We start from the raw sequence: 21,679 nt of genomic DNA, 5'->3' as shown, positions 1-21,679 counted from the left end.
ACTCACATACACATGACAAGTGACACAATATATAAAAAACCAAAACTTCATCAAGTCCTCTTCTTATCACTTTTTCTCTCCAAATGAAGTTCCAAGCCATGGAACTTCTCTTTGGTAAAAACACACCAAAACAAATGATACCAAAAGTAACATTATTAGCAATTTTTGCTATACTTGTGTTCACTGTCACACCACTTTCATACCCTTTATTTAGATATTCTTCATCCATGAAAATATCAAAGAAATTCAACAACCATCTTCAGCATTTGATGATTTGAATGAATCATCAAGTTTACCTTCAACTTCTATAAAAAAGTGTGACATTTTTAATGGTGAATGGATTCCAAATCCAAAAGGACCATATTATACAAATAAAACATGTTGGGCAATTCATGAACATCAAAATTGCATGAAGTATGGAAGACAAGATTCTGATTTTTTGAAGTGGAAATGGAAACCAAATGGATGTGACCTTCCAATATTTAATCCTTTTCAGTTTCTTGAAATTGTGAGAGGAAAATCTCTGGCTTTTGTTGGAGACTCAGTTGGTAGAAATCAGATGCAATCCATGATTTGCCTCCTATCAAGGGTATGTCTTCATCCTATGACTTTGTACATGTTTAGATATTTGAATTGGTTATGATTTTTATAAAATTATAGTTACACCGTAATTTTATTGAAACTCTGAAGTATATATTCTTTTTAAATCACACCGGTAAACTATTATTTCATCAAATTCATCGACATTCAGACATATTGAGTAAAATTATATGTTTCTACCACTAAATTTTCGATTACTTTTCTTTTTTTGAGAGTTTGTTATTTCATACAATAATATCATTTTTTTATCATTATATATTCTCAAGTAAATTTTTAATCGTTTGAATACTTTCGGTATCTATTTCTTTTCTAATAAAGTTCTCTATTTCTTTTGAGAAATTAATCTCTTTAAATTACCTTAATTTAAGATCTGTTAACGTACACGTCTTTATCTTTACCTAAAATTCAGAGCCAACAATACATTAATTAAATATTAGATTTTACAAAAATTTCAAGGGGTCTATTTATTCAAAATTTCAAACAATTAAAATTCATATTTTATTTTAAAAATTTATTAAGAATAAGGAAAATTTAAATAAAAGTAAAAATAAAATGATGATTTTATTTATTTACCAATAAATTTGTATTTTTTTAGAAAGTTTTATAAATTTGTTTGGTATACAACTCAAATTTATCACTGACTTACGTTCCTTAAGAATGGTCAATGGTTTATTCTGACTTATATGTGTATAAAAAATTATCATTTCAATGAAATAATAATATTTGATTACAGTCTAGAGATCTTGAAAGAGATTATAATTTTTATATTATGCACGGAGAATCCTATACCAAAAAGAAGTTTCATAATGAAATATCATGAGACCAAAAACAATATTTAATTTTAAGCTGAGAAAGTGGGAATTCAAAACTTGGTAAAAGCCATCATTGATTACTATTTATCCACAGTTTCATTATATTCTCGATAACTCGGGTTCTTTCAAAACGAATATTAATTAATTGGAAGTTCAGTTGAAAGATAAATATTTTTTCGAAAAATTGAATTTGAATTTCCTGAATAATTTGTTCTTAGGAGGAACTCAATCAACTTAAATGTTTTATTTACATCATATTTGCTTAATCTTAATATTTGCCTAACCAAAAAAATCTTACTCTTCTCTTTTTCTTTACAACAATTTGTTGTATAAAGATATCTTTCTTTATACCAAAAACATAAGCTATCTCTTTCTGATTTGCATCATACATGTGAAAATATGGGGATAATAGATGTAAACAAAAAATATCTAGGTGTAAGTGTAACAGAGATTATTGAAAATTAAACAATACACACTTAGCCAGCTGTATAATTGGGTTTACTCAAAAAGTCTTTGTCCTTCCTTCTTGTTTCGATTAGACCTATTTTGCCATCTTTATTTGATGGCAATGGCATGGTTCTTTCTTGGTTGGTTACCTAAGCCCATAATCCTATCCAAGTGAATTAGGTAAATCACAAAATGGAAAGTAACATGCATAAAAGCATCAACAGTGTCCATATTCATGTATAGGGAATCTTAATTTTCCCTGATAATTGTGTCAATCACATTAAATATAATTTGACACTTTCCTCCATGTCCCTATCGTAGAATGAGTCCAAATTTGTACCATATTAAAAGTGGTAATTTCATTCAACAAATTTACCTTAAAAATAATGCTCACAAAATAAAAAATTACTGCTAATTAAAATGCATGACACCATGGCCTCTTGTCCTTGTATCTAAATAAAATGTTTGAACCAACAATAAGTAATTAGAGATTCGATCACCAAAAAAAGAATTCATCTTATATGTTTAATAGGTTATCCAACATGAATATTTTATTTTAATAGTATTTCACTAGCCTCCTATTTGAATTACTAGGCATGAATGTTACCACTAAAGTTTATAGTTGTACAACAAAGTGTTAATTACCAAACCAAAAAGTAGAATGGTTGAAAAGTGAGACATTATATTAATATTTTATTTTATATAAAGGGAAATAAAACACTAGATGGCCCATCTTTTTGTTTTATTTATAAGTAGTTATGTTAAATTGTCTTTTACAATATTCCTACCAATTTGCATATGGCCAACTTCTTGTTTGATTGCATGGCTTTTTATATTTGTAGCTATTAGTTATGAAGTTCCATATAAGAATTAACATAAAATTGGCCAAGATTAATTTGAAGTTATAGCTAAACACCAAAATAATGTTGAAGTTCTAGCTTCAAAAATTAAATCTAGCTGAACCAAAATAATAGACTTGGTTGAGAAGTCACATTCCTCAAAATAGAAAAACAAGTAATATGCTTTGTGCATGTATGTCTAGCTAGTAGCTAGTCTTGATGTTACAACCTTTATGTTGGATGCTAATTAGTCATTGTTTGTATAGATATACTAATTAATGCAATATTAATAAATATGAAAGGAAATTAAAATAAATAGCTCCACATAATTAGTGTGTATTAGTTTGAAAGGAATCTAAAATAATGAGAAGGGTGGGGACCACTCAATTATTTTAGTTAGATGTAGTATTACTACACTAGTATGTATTATTGGCAGCATTATTAATGAGATTAGTCGTCATATTGTGTGTCTTATGCGGAAAAATTCACATGTACTGTGTAGTAAACAATACTATGTGCTGGATCCTCCAAGTTTGTAACATGCATTGCATGCAGGGTGTCTTTTTTCTTTTCACTTGGGAGCTGAAAAGCATGGCTTAAAATAATAAAGGAAATTAAAAGAAATGGTTTAAAAAGATTATTTACTCATAAAATAATTTGAAAAGCTTGGCTCAAGTTTGAGTTTCAAGGTTGTATAGTACCTAGGTTTGGAACATCTATAAAGCAATGTTAATTTAAAATTTACTAGTATAATATTTTTTACTGTAAATTTGTTTTTAGATTTGTATTTTCAAATCCATTGTTTATAACGTACTCCCTCCGTCCCAAAATATCAGCAAAAATGAGTCAAAGAAACTTGATGTATTTGGTTAAAATTTTGAACCAAATACACTAATTCACTTTTGTTGACCAACTTTTACTTATATTTTGAGACGGAGAGAGTATCAACTTAACAGTTAAAGAGTTGACCTTATAATTTCAATGAACAAATTTCAGATTATTTCAAAATACAGTTGCAAATTGACCAATAATGATAGTTTTCCTCTTCACCAATATGAAAAAAAGTAGTACTTCAAATTCCTAAATTTGAGAAAATAAATTTCTACACTTCAAATTATATAGCTAAAGCTAATAATAAACAAACTATCCAAAATTAATTAAATGAATAAAAAACAATGGACACATAAATTCAGCTCAAATTAAATTACATGATTGAAAACTTTATATTGTCTAATTACTACACAATGACAAGCATTAGCAATTTAGCATATATCATAATTATTGTTTTTTGGTAAATTATATTGTATGGTTATTTATTTATTATTGGTACAAATATATTATGATTAGTATTAACACAAAATTACAAATTTTTGTTTAATCTTTATTATTTATCAGGTGGAATGGCCCTTAATTGTATCACATTCAGAAAATGATTATTTCATGACATGGACCTACCCAACTTACAATTTCACAATGGCCTCATTTTGGACACCTCATTTGGTAAGATCAAAAGAATCAGATTTAAAAGGTCCAGGTACAACTGGACTCTTCAATCTTTACCTTGATGAGCCAGATCAAAAATGGATAACCCAAATTGAAGATTTTGACTATGTTATTCTCAATGGTGGACATTGGTTTACAAGGTCAATGGTTTTCTATGAAAAACAAAAAATTGTAGGGTGTCATTATTGTCTCATAGAAAATGTCCCTGATTTAACCATGTACCATGGTTATAGAAGAGCATTTAGGACAGCCTTTAAAGCCATAAATAATTTAAAGAATTTTAAGGGCATAACATTTCTTAGGACATTTTCACCCTCACATTTTGAAAATGGTTTATGGAATCAAGGTGGTAATTGTGTTAGAACAAAACCATTTAGAAGCAATGAGACACAATTAGAGGGATTTAATTTAGAGTTTTATATGATTCAATTAGAAGAGTTCAAAATTGCTGAAAAGGAAGCCAAAAAAAAGGGTAAGAAATTTAGATTATTTGATACAACACAAGCAACATTGTTGAGACCAGATGGTCACCCTAGTAAATATGGACATTGGCCTAATGAAAATGTGACATTATATAATGATTGTGTTCATTGGTGCTTGCCTGGTCCTATTGATACATGGAGTGATTTCTTGTTAGATATGTTGAAGATGGAAGGTGTAAGATCTGCTGAAGAGAGAAGGCTTCATTTGCAAACAAATTGACAAATGTAATAGTTTTTATATACATTTTTATTAATTATCAATTTTATATGTAATCTGGCTTGTAATTTTTTAAGCTGTGATGATGAGTACATGTTTTGTAAATCTTCTTTTAAGATCAAATTTGATTGATGTTTTTAATAATAGAGAACTGTTTTTTTTTTTTTTTCTTTTTTCTTTTAATTATTTAGTTTTTCTTCCAATTAAATACTTGTGCAAATATTAAAATTAATTAAGTAAATAAATATAATACCATAAATTTATAATTGAGTAAACCTTCAAATTAGTCTATAACTTTGTAGGACGCTCTCAAATAGGTCATTGATATTATGAATATTACAAAACGATCTCTAATTCTTTAAATTGTCAAATTAATCCTTATTTATATTCTTTTGTTAAATTAGTCTATAACCATTTATTGTCAATTTAGCCTCTAAAATATTCTTTGAAAGACCGATATGAGTAAAAATTTATAGAATCACAAACTTTTTTTGAATTATACATAATCTCAAGAACCTATTTGAGAACACACTATAAAGTCGAGTACAAAATTATTAGTATACTTCCTCCTTGACATTTTATAAGCAAATTTTATCGCTTTAGGTTCATTGCGTAGTCCAGTTCAGATAGATTAATTATGCAACTAAATCATAAAGGTAAAATTTGCTTATAAAATATTACAAAATGAGTACTATAGAATCCGACTTGGGGCCTCTATAAACTATCGGTACTATAACTCTGTTTGCAACTATCAGATATACTGACTCCGGCCATATTTATAACCAAAAGTCAACAAAATAATTTGGCCTTAAATATAAGGAAAAGTTATCAATATCAACTTCATTTAATGTTATTCTTCTAAAAGTACCCTTATTAATTGTTCTACTTTTTAACATGATTGTAGAGTCCCCATACATATTGAATATTATAAGATTATTTTAGGAATTTCAATAGAAATATCATATAAAATTAAGATAAAAATGATACTCCTTAGTAAATGTGCAAAAAGGAATTTTTGCTTACAAAAGAGACCGAAGTAATATTATTGGAGGGGTAAAAATTTGAACTATAGATTTCATCACTTCTCGACAATTATGTGAGTTTAGTGACTAGAATACTTGATTGAATAAGAAAATTATAAATTATAATAATGGTCATCAGTTATTATCGTTACCCTTGGGTAAATAAAATCTAATTATAGGTTAAAACTGAAATTCTACGACAATCATTTGATTTATTCGTGACCAATAAAACCAAAAGATAAGTGGTGGCTATATAAATCCAAGATTTGTGTCTTTACTTTGTTGACAACTTCTTGATGTCACATCCTACACCCTTTGAGTACCCCACTAGGATAGATAAGCTTCAATAATATAACGCTACAAAGCCTACAATAGTACGTGCATTTAGAACAGAGCCCCTCAATAATGTGATACTTTTTCTTCTTCAGAAAATGAGATGAGAGAAATCACCAATTTACTTCTTTAAATTATAAGATTTGGAGATCTTTGAAATATGTCAATAGGTAACTAAAACAGTTCTTGATTTTAATTTACATCAAATAAATGTGTTGGATATTTGAATTGGCTTAGTTTTGCTAAAACAAATATACTAACAAGATGTTGGAAAACATGTTACAACATCATATTTATTCAAGGAAATCTCGCGCATTTATGAGAGCATCTGCTATTTATGGAAATCCACTTAAAGAGCACGCTCAATGGAGATTTGATCTGATCAGGTATTTTAAGGATAAGATAAGACTTAATGATACAACGGTATGATCACAATTATCCTATAAAGTCCTTAAACACCTTTGGAAAGTTTCTATACATTCTTGATGAAGATCAAAAGAAAATCAGATCACCTTTTATGAGCTACAAGGAGCGTCCTATCAGTAATGAAGAAAGAGGAGCGTGTTAGATCATTATATATACGAAGACCAAGCTCAAGACTAAGTATCTCATTGAAAAATATTAGTTCATATATTGAGTCTTTGTTGAGTCTTTTATTATTTGATTGTAATTCTTGCTTGTGGATTCTATAACACGAGTTAAGAAGTAAGTTTATTAGTTTAAGGTTGCTCCTAAGCTTTGAAGTACGGAGTTTACCGTGTGTGATTCACTTGAAGCTTTTAAGCAAAAGTGAAGTGTTGTCTTGACAAGTTGTCGCCACATCATTCCCAACATTGTATAATCAACACAGGTTGTGTTGTGTAAGTGGAAGTGAGATGGGATCTCATGTCTAGGAGTTCCTAGGCAGAAGTTGCATGAGTAGTGTCGAGGTTATAAGACGTAAACCAGGGGTTTGCTGGAGGTCTTAGTGTAAGGCGTAAATCCTAGGGTTTGCTGGAGGTCTTAGTAACTAGAGCTATTAGTGGATTTCCTTCCTGGATTGGTATCCCCCAGAGTAGGCAGTTGGCTGAACTGGGTTAACAATTACTTGTGCACTTTATTTATTTTCTGTCAGTATTTTATATGTTATGTAAGATGTGCCAACAATAGAAACAACATTATTCATAAAGTAGTTGTTGGGACATCTTCGGTAACATCATTCCAGTGATACCAGAATTTCAATTGGCATCAGAGCAGGCACCCTGTTCTGTTATTTTTGGGTGAGCTCCAGGGAGAGTACTTTCTGGTACAATGGATAAAGAAGGAGGGTCAGTGTCTAAACCCCCCCTACTGACAGGTCCTGAGAACTATGATTATTGGAAATCTAAAATGGAGGCTTTCATAAAATCAATTGACAGCAGGACATGGAAGGCTGTGTTACGTGGATGGGAACCACCAATGGTTCTTGACAAAGATGGCAATAAAACTGATGTCAAGAAGCCAAATGATGAATGGACTAAAGATGAGGATGATCTGGCACTTGGCAACTCCAAAGCCTTGTATGCTATTTTTAATGGTGTGGATGCAAACATGTTCAGGCTTGTTAAGAGATGTATTACTGCTAAGCATGCCTGGGAAGTTCTGAGAAAAGCTCATGAAGGAACATCAAAAGTTAAGCTATCTAAACTTCAGATGCTCAAAACCAATTTTGAGAATCTCAGAATGAAGGAGGAAGAAACCATTCATGACTTTCAAATGAATGTGCTTGACTTTGCAAATTCGTTTGATGCACTTGGAAAACCTATCTCAGATGAGGAGCTAGTTGGAAAAATACTCAGATCTTTGCCTAAAAGATTTGATATGAAGGTGACAGCTATTGAGGAGGCTCATGATCTTTCAAGTCTAAATCTAGATGAACTCATAGGATCACTTCAGACCTATGAAATTGGCCTAAACAGGAGAAATGAAAAGAAAGATAAGAATCTAGCCTTTGCTTCAAAAAGTGCTGCTGATGATTTACAAATTGAATCTGAAGGTGAAGAAAGCTTAGCTGAGTCTATGGCTATGCTTGGGAGACAGTTCAACAAGTTGATGAAGAAAGTGGATCAAAGGCACAAGCCAAATGGTCGATTCAACAACAACAACAAACAGTCCAGCCTTCAGAAAAAGACAAATGAAGATGAAAGAGGAGTAAAATGCCACGAATGTGAAGGTTTTGGACATATCAGACCTGAATGTCCAACCTTTCTAAAAAGACAAAAGAAAGGTCTTGTGGTTTCATGGTCTGATACAGATTCAGAGGAGGAAGAATCTGCCAAATTTGTTAATGCCTTAACAGGAGTTTGTGAATCTGACTCAGAATCATGTGATGAGGAGGTAACATATGAGGAACTAGCTGCTACTTATAAAGATCTTCATACTAGAAGTATAGAAGTTTGCAAAGCATTAGAGAAACAAAAGAAGATCAATGGTAAACTACAAGCTGAGAAAAATGACCTACTCATAAACATTGATAATCTCAATGCTAAGGTTGAAGATCAGAATAGTCAAATTCAACAGCTGGAAATGGAGAAGACTAACCTCCTGTGTAAAGTTGCTGAACAGAATGAAGAAGTAATCAAATTAAATGCTGATTTAGATCAAGTCACTAAAGTGGCTAAAATGATGACCAAAGGTACTGATGCCTTTGAGGAAATGTTACAGAGACAAAACTATGGGAAACCTAAGCCCATTGGTTTTGAACATGAAAGAGTAAAGCAGCAGATGAAGTTCAACAATGCTACTATACATACCCCAATCAACAGCACGTTTGTGTCAGGAGGATTGTCGCAACATCTGATGGGACATTCTATGCCCAGGTTCTATAACTGGACATGTCATCATTGTGGCAGGAAAGGACACATTAGGCCTTTCTGCTATAGGCTGCACGGATATCCAAGGAGAGTTCATCAAGAATTCTATACTCATGTCTTTCCTAATGTTACGACAAGACAGGAATGGAGAGAAAAGAAGAAGATCACCGGTCTAATAGCTCATACATCTTTGAGAGCTTCTTCAAGAGAAACCTGGTACTTTGATAGTGGCTGTTCTAGACACATGACAGGTGTTGAACATTATCTTGAAGACTTGAAGTCATATGCTACCAGTTTTGTGACCTTTGGAGATGGAGCCAAAGGAGAGATCAAGGGAGTTGGTAAACTTGCAAACCATGGCTTACCAAAGCTTGATAATGTGCTGCTTGTAAAAGGGCTTAAAGCTAATCTAATCAGCATAAGCCAACTTTGTGATCAAGGCATGAAAGTTAACTTCACAAAAGCTGAATGCCTAGTTACAAACGAGCAAGGAGAGCTGTTGATGAAAGGAGTAAGGTCTAGAGACAACTGTTATCTCTGGATTCCTAAAGAAGAAGATGTATCCACATGTCTTATTAGCAAAGAAGATGAGGTAAAATTGTGGCATCAAAAACTTGGCCACCTACACCTCAAAGGCATGAAAAAGGCAATAGCTAAAGAGGCAATCAGAGGTCTTAGTGTAAGGCGTAAATCCTAGGGTTTGCTGGAGGTCTTAGTAACTAGAGCTATTAGTGGATTTCCTTCCTGGATTGGTATCCCCCAGAGTAGGCAGTTGGCTGAACTGGGTTAACAATTACTTGTGCACTTTATTTATTTTCTGTCAGTATTTTATATGTTATGTAAGATGTGCCAACAATAGAAACAACATTATTCATAAAGTAGTTGTTGGGACATCTTCGGTAACATCATTCCAGTGATACCAGAATTTCAAAATGGATTCTTTTGTTAAATTGTGTGGGAGGCTGCAACATGGACGTTAAGGTGGATAAGTGGGATGACTGAGTTCGAATCTCGACTCCTGTATATATAATACAATGTCCTGTCAACTGAGCTAAGCTCATGAGATGATAGACTATTAATTCTTTGCTTTTATGGGTTGATGATGTTGACTAGCTAGGTTTGCTTGATGATCACAATACAAACCAAGATGTGTGGAAAACAGTGCTTTTGGGAATGTTAACAATTTATTTAAAATATCTTCATCTAAGTACAATGGAGTTGTTGATGTTTACAAAACAAGAATAATGAAATAAGTTGAGTATTTAGCTAAGTACCGTGGAAATGAAGTTGTGTAAAAGTTAAGAATGATGGAACAGTTGAATACTTGATGAATAAAATGAAAATAAAGAGATATTTTACATGTTTAGCTTAGTGTTTTTAACACTTATTTTATTTGTATAACCTTTGTTTACGTTGTTCATTCATAGGATATTTCAAAGAGATATGCAAAGCAGCAAAAAAATGCCTATAATTTCCTAAAGTACATAATAATTTTACCCTTGCACTATGGCCCCATATTTTTGGTAAAAACCAATCTGAATGTAGGTTGGGAATAGGCAGGCGGCCTACAGGCGCCTTCGGTCTGGCTTGTGTAAGCCTGACCTGATCTGTTTATTAAAAATGTCAGACTTAGGCTTTGAAAAAAACATGTTTACATAAATAGGTCAGATTCATGCTTTTAAAAAAGCTTACAAAGCCTGATAGGCCAGCCTGTATATTTAATTATTATTATTTATATTTTTTTGCCAAAGAAAAAATATACTATTATTTAATCATATTTGTTATTTTATTAACTTTTAATTATTGTGCTAATCATTTTATTAGCTTTTTCTTAATGTTGAAGAAATTATAAAAATTTAAATGTGAAATAGGCTTTTAATGCCTGTTTAGCCTATTTAAAAAGACTATATAGAGACTTTTATGTAACACAGACTTTTAAATAGGCTACAAGGTCAGGCCAGACTTTAAAAAGGCTTAGGCCACGCCAAAATAAATAACATTTGTAAGGCCATAGGCCAGACTCAGGCCTAAAGAAAAATCGTAGGCCATGCTCAGGCCTATCAAGGCCTGGTCTGGCCTGTTCCCAACCCTAAATGGTAATTCTAATTACAGCCTCATGTATTTGTCTATTTAAACTCATATAAACTTGAAAAAATTACAAAGAAAAAAAATTAAATAATATTTTTTTTATATGTGTGCTCAAATAAAATAATGTATCTAAATAATTGTGACCATCTTAATATTTTTATAAATAAGGCAAATGTAGCATAGGTCACTGAGATTGATACTTTGATTTTGTCATTATCTCAAATTGCCAAGGGTTCTTTTGGTCACTATTTTAATTAATCTATGAAAAATGAAAATGACTAACTTAATGGGTGTCACAAATGTGGAAAAAAAAACATTAATATTACAGAATTCACTCATTATCATGGTTACAGAGGCATTTCAAACTAACTGCATTTAGAACAATTATAAGTAATCTAAAAGTGTATAGGGAGGGTGTCACATTTTTGGAAAATTCTATCTAGATCATTTCTATGGCTAACTTGTAGAAAAATTCTCTTCCCACCCCTCATGTTTCTTTTTCACCCCCTAGAACATAAAATACGTTCCGAAGTTGTTTTCTAGTGTAAATTTTACTGAAATTTACACTATAAAAAATTCGAAAAACGTTTTCCGAATTTTTCCGTGCGAAAAGAGAAATGGGAGGGGTGGGAAGAGAATTTTTCTAACTTGCATCCGCGCAATAGGCCTCAGAGAATATGGGCTTAGTATTGGACCGCAACACTTCAATATCGTGCAACCAGCAACAACAAAGTAACATTTTTATTTTATTTTTTGACACACAAGATTTTTTGTTCTCTTAAAAATGGCACTTAATTTTAATTCTCTTAAAATCTAATTTTCTTTTTGGGACAATCCTTTTCTAGCTTGAATGAAGTGAGAAAATTATTTGGCCAATTTTTCGAGCTATTGTTTGCAATCATCGGGTTTACAACAATGAATACAAGTATGGAAAAATCTCCACTATTCATGGCTATAGTTTTCATACTTTCTCTTTACTACATGGTTTTGGTGCTTGTGAGTTGTGACAATATTACCCCTTCACATAAGAGCTGTTAAGATACTTAGTTGAAAGAACCTAGTGCAGTAACTTGTTGAGCAAGTTACAGAGTTTGTTATGCTTTTTTTTGTTACTTCTCGCCATTTTAACAGCTAGTAACTAACTTAGTTTTCGTTAGTATATGTGCTTGTGTAGCTAGCTTATCATATGGATTACTTCCTCTATAAGTAGCTTGATGTAACAAAATTTCATTCAATTGAACAATGATGGATTCACTCTCACATTTTCTCTCTGCTAGATTTACTTTTTAACATGGGTATTACTCGCTATTTCGATCCTCTAACCGTTTTCCGCTGCCATAACTGTTTTTCTCCTGCACAATGCCACCACGTGTAGCACCTTCCTATTTTACCAAGATCAACAAACACGACAACTACAATTTTGTAATTTCTATTTTCTTTGGTTAAATTAGTTTGTTTCTCATGTAAGGGGCAACCGAAGAGTAAACAAGTACCTTTTGTCTTTGAAAATGGAAACAATTTACTACAAAAAAAAAAAAAAAAAACTCTTATAAATTACAAGTTTCATTAGCCTATATAGTAGAAAAACGTCTTGGAGAAAAATATAAAAACCTCTTGAGAAAAAAAAGTTACAAAAGTGAGACAATAACTTTGCAACTTCTCAAGAATTCAAACAACAATCTTTCAAACAACAAATTTTTTGAATCTCTGCGTATTGGAACTAGAATTAATAAAATATGATTTTAGATCAACAACATCTAGACAAAGAGTAAAATTAACAACTGAAAAAGGTTTAGAGCAACTACTATTAGTATGCAGATTATCCCTTTTTTTTATCACCAATGTAGAACACAATAGTTTCCACTGGTACAATGTTTGTGGATGTTTTCTCTCCAGGCCCCGCATGATTCTTTTATACCCTTCAATATTCCAATTTTGCCTTTACAGAAAAATTCGGTTCGCAGAAACCGAATTTTTTCTAGTGCAAATTCAGAATAAAATTTGGTTTTTAGAAACCGAAATTTGTTTTCAAGAGAAAAATTAAAAATTCAGGGTGTATAAAAGAAACACGAGAGATCAGGAGAGAAAACCTTATGTTTGTGGGTTAAGAGCATTGCCGATCCAAGGATAACGCTACTAAAGCACTTGCTTTAGGCCTCCAACAGTTTTTTTTTACTACTTAAAAAAGTCCTATATATACATATAAAAATGCCTCATATATATATATGCAAAAAAAACCTCATACAACAAAAATTTGCGTTAGGCCTTACTTGATTTTAGATTATTGGGCCGGCCGTGGTCAAGAGAGTATCATTGAATAAGGATCAAGTAATCTACATCCTAAGGTTTGAAGCAATATTTTAGTCGGATGTTTTCTCTCCCAACCCCCCTCAATTCTTTTCTACCTCTTGAATTTCTGTTTTTGTCCTTGGAGGTACTGCGGTTTATACGAACCGAAATAATACGACATGCTGATAAATTTCGGTAACCACTTACCGAAATTTGGGACATTTCGGTTCGCAGGTACCGAAACAATTATTTCGGTAAACTGCTACCGAAAATGACCTAATTCCAGCGACCAACGTACCGAAATCTATCACATTTCGGTTCGCAGGTACCGAACAAGCTGACGTTCGTTTTCTGTGTACCGAAAACGCTAATGTTCGGTTCGCAGTTACCGAAATGGTCTAATATTTGGCTTCGGTGAATATAAACCGAAGTTTTTTTGGCAAAAACGTTTCAAACCACAAGGGGCAAAATTGAATTTTTGGGGGGTATAAAAGAAATGAGGGGGGTCGGGAGAGAAAACATCTTTTAGTTGTCTCAAGTCCTTGGGAAGTTGGGATGCATATTACCTTAACCTTATAACCAATGCAAAATAGTTTGATCAAGTTGATAAGTTTCTATAATTATAGATTTTTTGAATGAGAATATTGGGTGTGCATCCTGAGGTTTAGAGCAATACTATTATTTGCGATCATTGGGTTTGCAACAATGAGTACTTGGAAGAAATCTCCACTATTGAGTATTTATGGCTTTAGTTTTCATGCTTTCTCTTTACTACATTGTTGTGGTGCTTCTTGTGGCAATATTACAGCTTCAGAACAAGAGCTTCTTTCCATTCATGTGTAAATCTCTGGTACTAGTATATGCATGGTAGTTAAAATCCCGATTTTAATCCTAAAATCTTACGATTTTACGATTATGTTTGCCCTCAGGGATTACGAGTACACGTATAATCCTATTTTTGTGGAATCTGGTGGAATCCCGATTTGAATAGTAAAATTTTACGATTTTGCGATCATGTTTGGCCTCAACGATTATACGTGCACACATAAATCTTCTAGCAATTTAGCGATTATGCTTACGTCTAGCTCAAAAAAAATCTTCTCCCTTTTCATTCTTCTGTTTCATTTCCAAATGGCTTCAAACTCTTGTGCTAATAAATTTAAATTTACATAGTATTCAAATGTGATTTAAGGTTTTCTTTGTCTTATACAATTTTATATGCATATATATGAATTTATATGCATATATTTGAGTTTTCTGAATTTTGTATAATCTTACGATTAATGTTACAATTGTACGATTTACGATTTTACTTCCTCTTTCCGATTTTACGTAAAATCCCGATTTTAACTACCTTGAGTATATGTGTGTAGCTTGCTTCAGAACAATAATAAGTGTGTTGTATTTTTATTTTGTTGTTATCGTGCTTGTTAAATTAGTTCCTTATTTTGGACTGCTAAGGATCCAGATTGTATGAAAAACGTACCCAATTTTATACTAAATCCAAAATTATTTTCTTAAAATCTTAATGGTTAGATTTTTTTATCATTATTTTTGAACTAGTAATCATAATCACATAATTTTAATTAATTATGAAATAATTAAAAGAATAAAATAAAAAATTTCAATTTTGTAAGTGTGATCAATACATTATATTTGGTTACATGATCATATAAGAATAATTCGTCCAATTTTGATTCCATTTGTATTGTGCATTTTGTGGAAATAACTGTTTGGTTCCATCCCCTCGAGCGCTTATAAAAGCAAGGCAAAGAATTAACATAAACATCAATTCTTGTAATCGCAAAAGTTAAGTTAAGAATAATATGTTTAAATATCTTTTGAAGTTTTTTTTTTTTATAACATTGAAAATTTTAGATTTGAATATAGTTTAGATTTATATTTAAAATAAGATAATAATATTTAGGATAAAAGAAGATATGCTTAGAAAATTTAGAATTAGTTTGTTTTTTTTTTTAAAGATATGATTTAGAAGTTTGTTTTATTTGTAGCTATATGTGATTTAAAAAATTTATTGATAGAATATTAGGATTACAACAAGAACCTGTAAAAGATGAAGAAATAGCACTAATCTGTCCACAGCCTACACGAGTTAGTCCAAATGGGCATGACTTTTACCGCCTAATTCCAAAGACGGCCCAAACTCTTGTTTTTTTTGTTTTTGTGCAAACGACCACCATTCCTATCGGCCACCACTCCACCACTCCTTTTGGTATAAATATAGCAATGCGGAAGCATTTTAAGCTCAATTTAAACTCAAAATGAGATAAATAAATGGCACAAGAAGATGTAGCTGCAAATTCAACAAGGTAAATAACTTCAAATTCACTACTAAACATTATTAACTTACTCTGTTTTGGTACAAAGACTCTGTTTTTTCATTTGAGTAAAATTATTGACTATATTATTCCTAACGCTTCATTTTCTTATATTAAAATTCAATCCTTACTAGCTTGAATGAAGTGGGAAAATTATTTGGCCAATTTTTCGAGCTACTGTTCGCAATCATCGGATTTACAATAGTGAATACAAATATGGAAAAATCTCCACTATTGATGGCTTTAGTTTCCATGCTTTCTCTTTACTACTTGGCTTTGGTGCTTCTCACAATGTTGCAGCTTCAGAATGAGTGCTTCCCACAATCCATAATGGTTATTGTTTTACTTGGAAGTGTTGTTTCATTCTTAGCTTTGATGATGATTTCTCCTTCAATGGCTTGTATTAATTTGGGATTGTGGATTTTCATCATAGCTTTGATGTGCTATAAATATCGAAAAGAGCTCTGTCAAATGATAAATTTGCCTTTTATTGAGGATCAGAGTATCAATGGAAATGGTATGTCAATTCACAATTCAAAGATTCCTGGAATTGAGTTGCTTCCGGTCTAGAGCATTTGCTTCAGAGAACAATTTGTATGTTGTGTTTTTATTTTCTTGTTTGATTGTGTTGTGCAAACTTAAGAAAATAATTAAGTACTGTTGCATGTGTTTGTTAGGTGAATTTCTATTCATAGTGATATTGTTGTAAATTAAAATTCCTATAGCTATTGTGACAAAATTAAGTTTAGCTTCATCACAAGCTCCAGCTGCTAGCTGCTTCAGCTGTATCATATGTTCCTAGCCAAGAATTGTTGATCATTAGAAATAGAAACAAAATCACTTTGTTGAATGGAACTATTAGCATAGAATTGTTTTTGCATTGAACAACTGTTTCAGGGAAATTAAGTTTAGCTTTTGTGCCTTTGAATTTAAGTTCTTTTCCTTATTTTTTTTCTTATTAATGGTACCAACGGCTTCAACTCTTTTTTTTTTATTGGTACAAAGTTTGAACTAGGCAAAGACATATTGCAATTATAGTTAATTACATTATATTATAATGTATGATTATAATATTTTAGGGACCAGGAAGTGTCGGGAAGCCTCTAGGAGTTGTTGTGCTGCGTCGGGCAGCCTCTAGGTGGTGTCGGGCAGCCTCTAGGTGGTGTCGGGCAGTGTCTAGAGGAGGTCGGGCAGCGTCGGCCAGCCTATAATTGCAATAGCCGTTTGTACACAGTAAATTAACTACAAACGGCTTCAACTTGTTTTTTATTTGTACAAACGGCTTTAACATTTTTTTTTACAAACAACTTCAACTCTTCCCATTATTATATACTTTTTTTTTGTTGGTTAAGTAGTTTAGTGTTAGTGACTAGAAATTTCATCATTAATGTCGATAAGTGGGGTGTCCGAGGTTTGAACTCCGGTCCTTTCATATATAATGGAATGTCCCTACTAATTGAACTAAATAGAAACGATAAATCCGCAGTTAAACGATATTTTAAAAATAAATGGATGAAATATTAAGTAGAAACCAAAACCTACATATTCATCTCAAAATAGACGGATATTTTTATTTTTTTGTTTACAACGGAGCAGATAATCGAATCTAAGACCTCTTACATACTACCAAAATCTCTTACCACTAGACCAAATTTAGTGACTTAAATAAACAGATATTTTACTAGACTTAATTAATTTATTTTTTTTACTGACTTTTACTCTCTTCATTTATCACACTTTTTTATCCTTGAAGCATTTCCTTATTTATTTATATAAAAACACAAGAAATGGTGTATAGATGAATACACGCTAATGAATTGTCATATATTTTTTGTTACTTGCATGTAGGTATAACACGGATTTGGATCATCTCATTCACTTTCCTTCTATATTTTTCACCTTCCTTTTTATCTCTCTTTTAATTTTTTATTGATTACACAAGAAAGAAAAAAACAACAAAAAAGCCACAAGGGATTCACTCCCTAATAAACTCTACACCTCAAGCATCATCTCAGAGTTGTTTAATTTTTTATCGAAGAAAGAGATTGAAATTAAGAAAGAGATTGAGAGAAAGGAGAGATGTAAAGGAAAGTGAAGCAAATGATCTAACTGCTTACAATACTACAACTAGGACAACATGATGTCTTGTTTTATTTATTTATTTTACTAAAAAATGAATTGGTAAATAAATGAACATAAATTTGATATTTAAATTTTGCCATGAAAACAAATTTCGGTTAAAAGGAGACAACACGAGATTTATACTTTACAGATTTTTCGATAAAAATTAGTCATTGATAAACGAGGTGAAAACTTCAATCTATTGATATGGTAACCCAATTTATGCGAAATGCATTCAAAGGTCATTTAAGTCTCACGTTTATAACAGTTAGGTCACATTAATTTTTTAGGTAACAAATTGGTTTTTATGTTTCTAACTTATTGTATTGTTACTCTTCTAGTTAGGCATGGCAATGGGGCGGGGACGGGTTTTGCCCTCCCCAAACCCAAACCCAAACCCATAAAGTTCGGGTTTCCCCAAACCCATCCCAAATTCGAGCGGGGATAAAAATAATAACCCCAAACCCATACCCAACGGGGATCGGGTATTCCTATCGGGTTTCGGGTATCCTCATTATGTCTCTTTCCACATAAATTTAGATTATATTTTAGTATTTTTTTATTAAAAAAAGTTAAATGTCCAAAATTATTTTCTCTCAACAATATTTTTTTAAATAAAGAAAAAAAAATAGAGAAAATGATTTGTTTAATACTCAAATTAAAATAAAAAATAAATATATGAACGTAATTTAAGAGATTGTTTAAGCGTTTCTAATTTAAAAAAGGTGAAATCTAATTTTTAGTATAAGCGAGGCGGGTTCGGGGACAGGTTCGGGGTGGGTTTCAATGTACCCTTCTTTTACTTGGAAGTGTTGTTTCATTCCTAGCTCTTATGATTATTTCGCCTAAGGTTGGTTGGATTTATTTGGGCTTGTGGATCTTAATATTTGCTTTGATGTGCTTTAAAAATCAAAAAGAGCTCTATCAAATGATTCCACAAAGGATCAAGAACTTTATTGAGTGTCGATGGCAATGGTAGTACTGTTGTATTTGTATACGTTTGTTAAGTGAGTTTCTATATTTTGTGATTTTGTTTGAAAATTAATATACAATGTCCATTTATGTTTGTGATAACGTTATAATTGTGTTTAGATTTTGTGCCTTTGAATTTGAGTGTTGCTTTGTTTGGATCCTTAGCTGCAAAGTTCACTGCTGCAGTCTCTGCTGCATATACAGCAACCGTAGGATCCATCCAATGTCTGTGATTAAAAATGAAAAATTGTTGAGTACTTTATTTGTTTTTTCTTTTCACGGTCTTCCTTTTTACTTCTGAAGTTACACATCGCACATAAGCACAATAGCCAATTTGCCATTAATTCCATTATCAATACCCATATTTTTCATCTGAAAATTGGGTAATCCGTGATCATCTTTTTCATTTTAATAGCCATTATCAACTTGTGTTTCTTAATAATTTTCCTTCTCATTTTGTACAGACAACACGACATAACAACCAAAATGAATGTTTATACTTAACTGAATCCAAAAATTTGCAGCAAATATTTTGTATAATGTTAACAGCAACTAAACTCTAGCTGCTTATTTTTGGTCACGCGCGCATTTCAAACTACCCATTCCCCCATGATCTCTGTCTCACTCCCTTTTTCTATCAAAAATAATACTCCCTCCGTTTCAAATTTCTTGACATTTTAGAAAAAAATAAGAAAGTGAATTTTTGCACCTTATTTTCTTATTATACCCTTATTTTAATTCACCAATTTTTTTTGCACACAATTTCTCTTTTCAATAAATTTAATATGTTATGTACCAAACAAATTAATGTTACTCCATCCATTTCAAATTATTTGACGTTTTAGAAATTTTTTTTTTTTCAAATTACTTGACGTTTTGATAATTTAAGGTTATATTTTGTCTATTATATCATCATGTAAATTCCAAATATTTATGAGTAGTTGTTGAAACCGAAAAAGATTTAATATATATTTAAAAAACTAAAGTTTTTTTTTTTTTATGATTTTAGTGTATTTATTAGAGATTCTGGAAAAAAATGTATTATAATTAAGGTGTATATGTTGATAAAAATTAAGGACGAATATAGTAATATTTTGTACAAACACACACTTTTGGATACTGTCTCTACCATTGTCCACGTGGCTCTTTTGAAAATTCTTGTTTACGGAATGTGTTTGATTTTAGGGGAAAAACGAGGAAGGACATAAATCAAAGAATAAATTTAGACAAAATTTTAAGTCTAAGTTCATTCATTAGTTTTTATGTTTTCCTTCTCTCCTACTTTTTTCCCTAAAACTAAACACACCAACAGAGTCACGTCTACGAGACATGACGCCTTCATCATAATGAGCATCAAGTCAAACTACCAATGTTGGGCTATAAGGAGAAACCTTACTAAGTTGGATCAACACATTGAGATAAGAACAATCCTACAAATGACTTTGACATTACATCTTCGTCTAAAATCATAAGATATTAAGTTTTTGGGTCATCTCACTTATATGTAGTTCAACAACTACTCTTCTATTTAATGTATGATTTTAAATCACATTTAATATATTTTAAAATATTACTTCAAGTGTGAGACTCTCCGTATTCGCTACCTAACACCGAATTTAACTCACTTAATATATCTCAACACCATAAAACGACCACAATTATTGTGTTTTATTTGTTAAAATATATAAGTGCAAGTTAAATTTGTTTTGGATACTAATTGTCATTTCATTTGTCTAAAAAAAAAAAATTATTGATGTAATAATATTTTTACTATATTAGGATTACAAGAGAAACCCGTAAAAGATGAAGAAATAGGACTAATGACTTTGACCGCTTTAATCTTTGCGGCTAACTCTAGTTAGTCCGAATCGGCATGACTTTTAACTATAGTTAAACTCTAAATGCCAATAGTTAAACTAAATGCCAAGAGAGACTTGGCAAAAAACACTGCCAAGCGATCGAAGACTTATGTTGCTAGGGCTGGGACCCATGCATCAAGAGAAGAGTAACATTTCCTTTGTTTGGAAGACACAAGAAAGTAAGAGCAAACTGAGAGGAAAGATTATGGATAAATTGCTCTTTTGATCATTAATTTATTTGTTGGTTTTATTTCGGTCCTCTAGCTAATTTTTATTCTGTTTCGGTCTCTTAACTATAGTTCTATTAGTCATTTTGGTCATTTTCATTAATTTTATGCTAAAAATATTAATATTCATCTTCTTCGCATGAATCTTTTATCTCCTTCACCCATTTCTCGAAAAATAAGAAACATTCATTTTCTTCATTGTGGGTGGAAAGTTTTTGGACATGTGACAAACCAAAACAAAACTTTCTTTCCTCCCTGACACAAAAACCAAACGGTGGAAGCATATTTTCCAAGAAACTTTCCATCAACTCACTTTCTTTGGAACCAAACACAATGTTAATTCCCTTCCCCCACTATATATATACCTCTTATTATAACTCTAATTAATAACTTACCTCAACTCAATGGCGGAAGGAGCTGCAGCTACAAACCCAACCGGATTCATTTCAACTTCAACAAGGTAACACTCTTTCTCCTCTTTTTTAATTTTTGGGTAACAAATATATATGTAATAATCGTATCAATTCCGTGTCTAACTTTATTTTCGTGTATCAATTCATCCATTTCTAGATTGATTGAAGCTACAAAAAATTTTGGCCAATATTTAGGGCTATTGTTTACAATAGTCCAGTTAGCTTCGATGAATACAATCAAGGATCAATCTCAACTGGTGATGTCTTTGGTTTTGGTGGTTGATC

The 21,679-nt window shown here is 31.6% G+C and overlaps 1 pseudogene; it reads left to right on the top strand.

Annotated features, from left to right (window-relative positions):
* Nucleotides 1-24: 24 nt before the first annotated feature.
* LOC123889403 lies at nt 25-5,068 on the top strand (annotated as a pseudogene).
* The last annotated feature ends 16,611 nt before the right edge of the window (nt 5,069-21,679 follow it).

This window comes from Trifolium pratense, linkage group LG6 (assembly GCF_020283565.1).
Source record: "Trifolium pratense cultivar HEN17-A07 linkage group LG6, ARS_RC_1.1, whole genome shotgun sequence".
In the NCBI taxonomy this organism is placed as follows: domain Eukaryota; kingdom Viridiplantae; phylum Streptophyta; class Magnoliopsida; order Fabales; family Fabaceae; genus Trifolium; species Trifolium pratense.
This window is presented reverse-complemented; position numbering and strand designations above follow the sequence as displayed.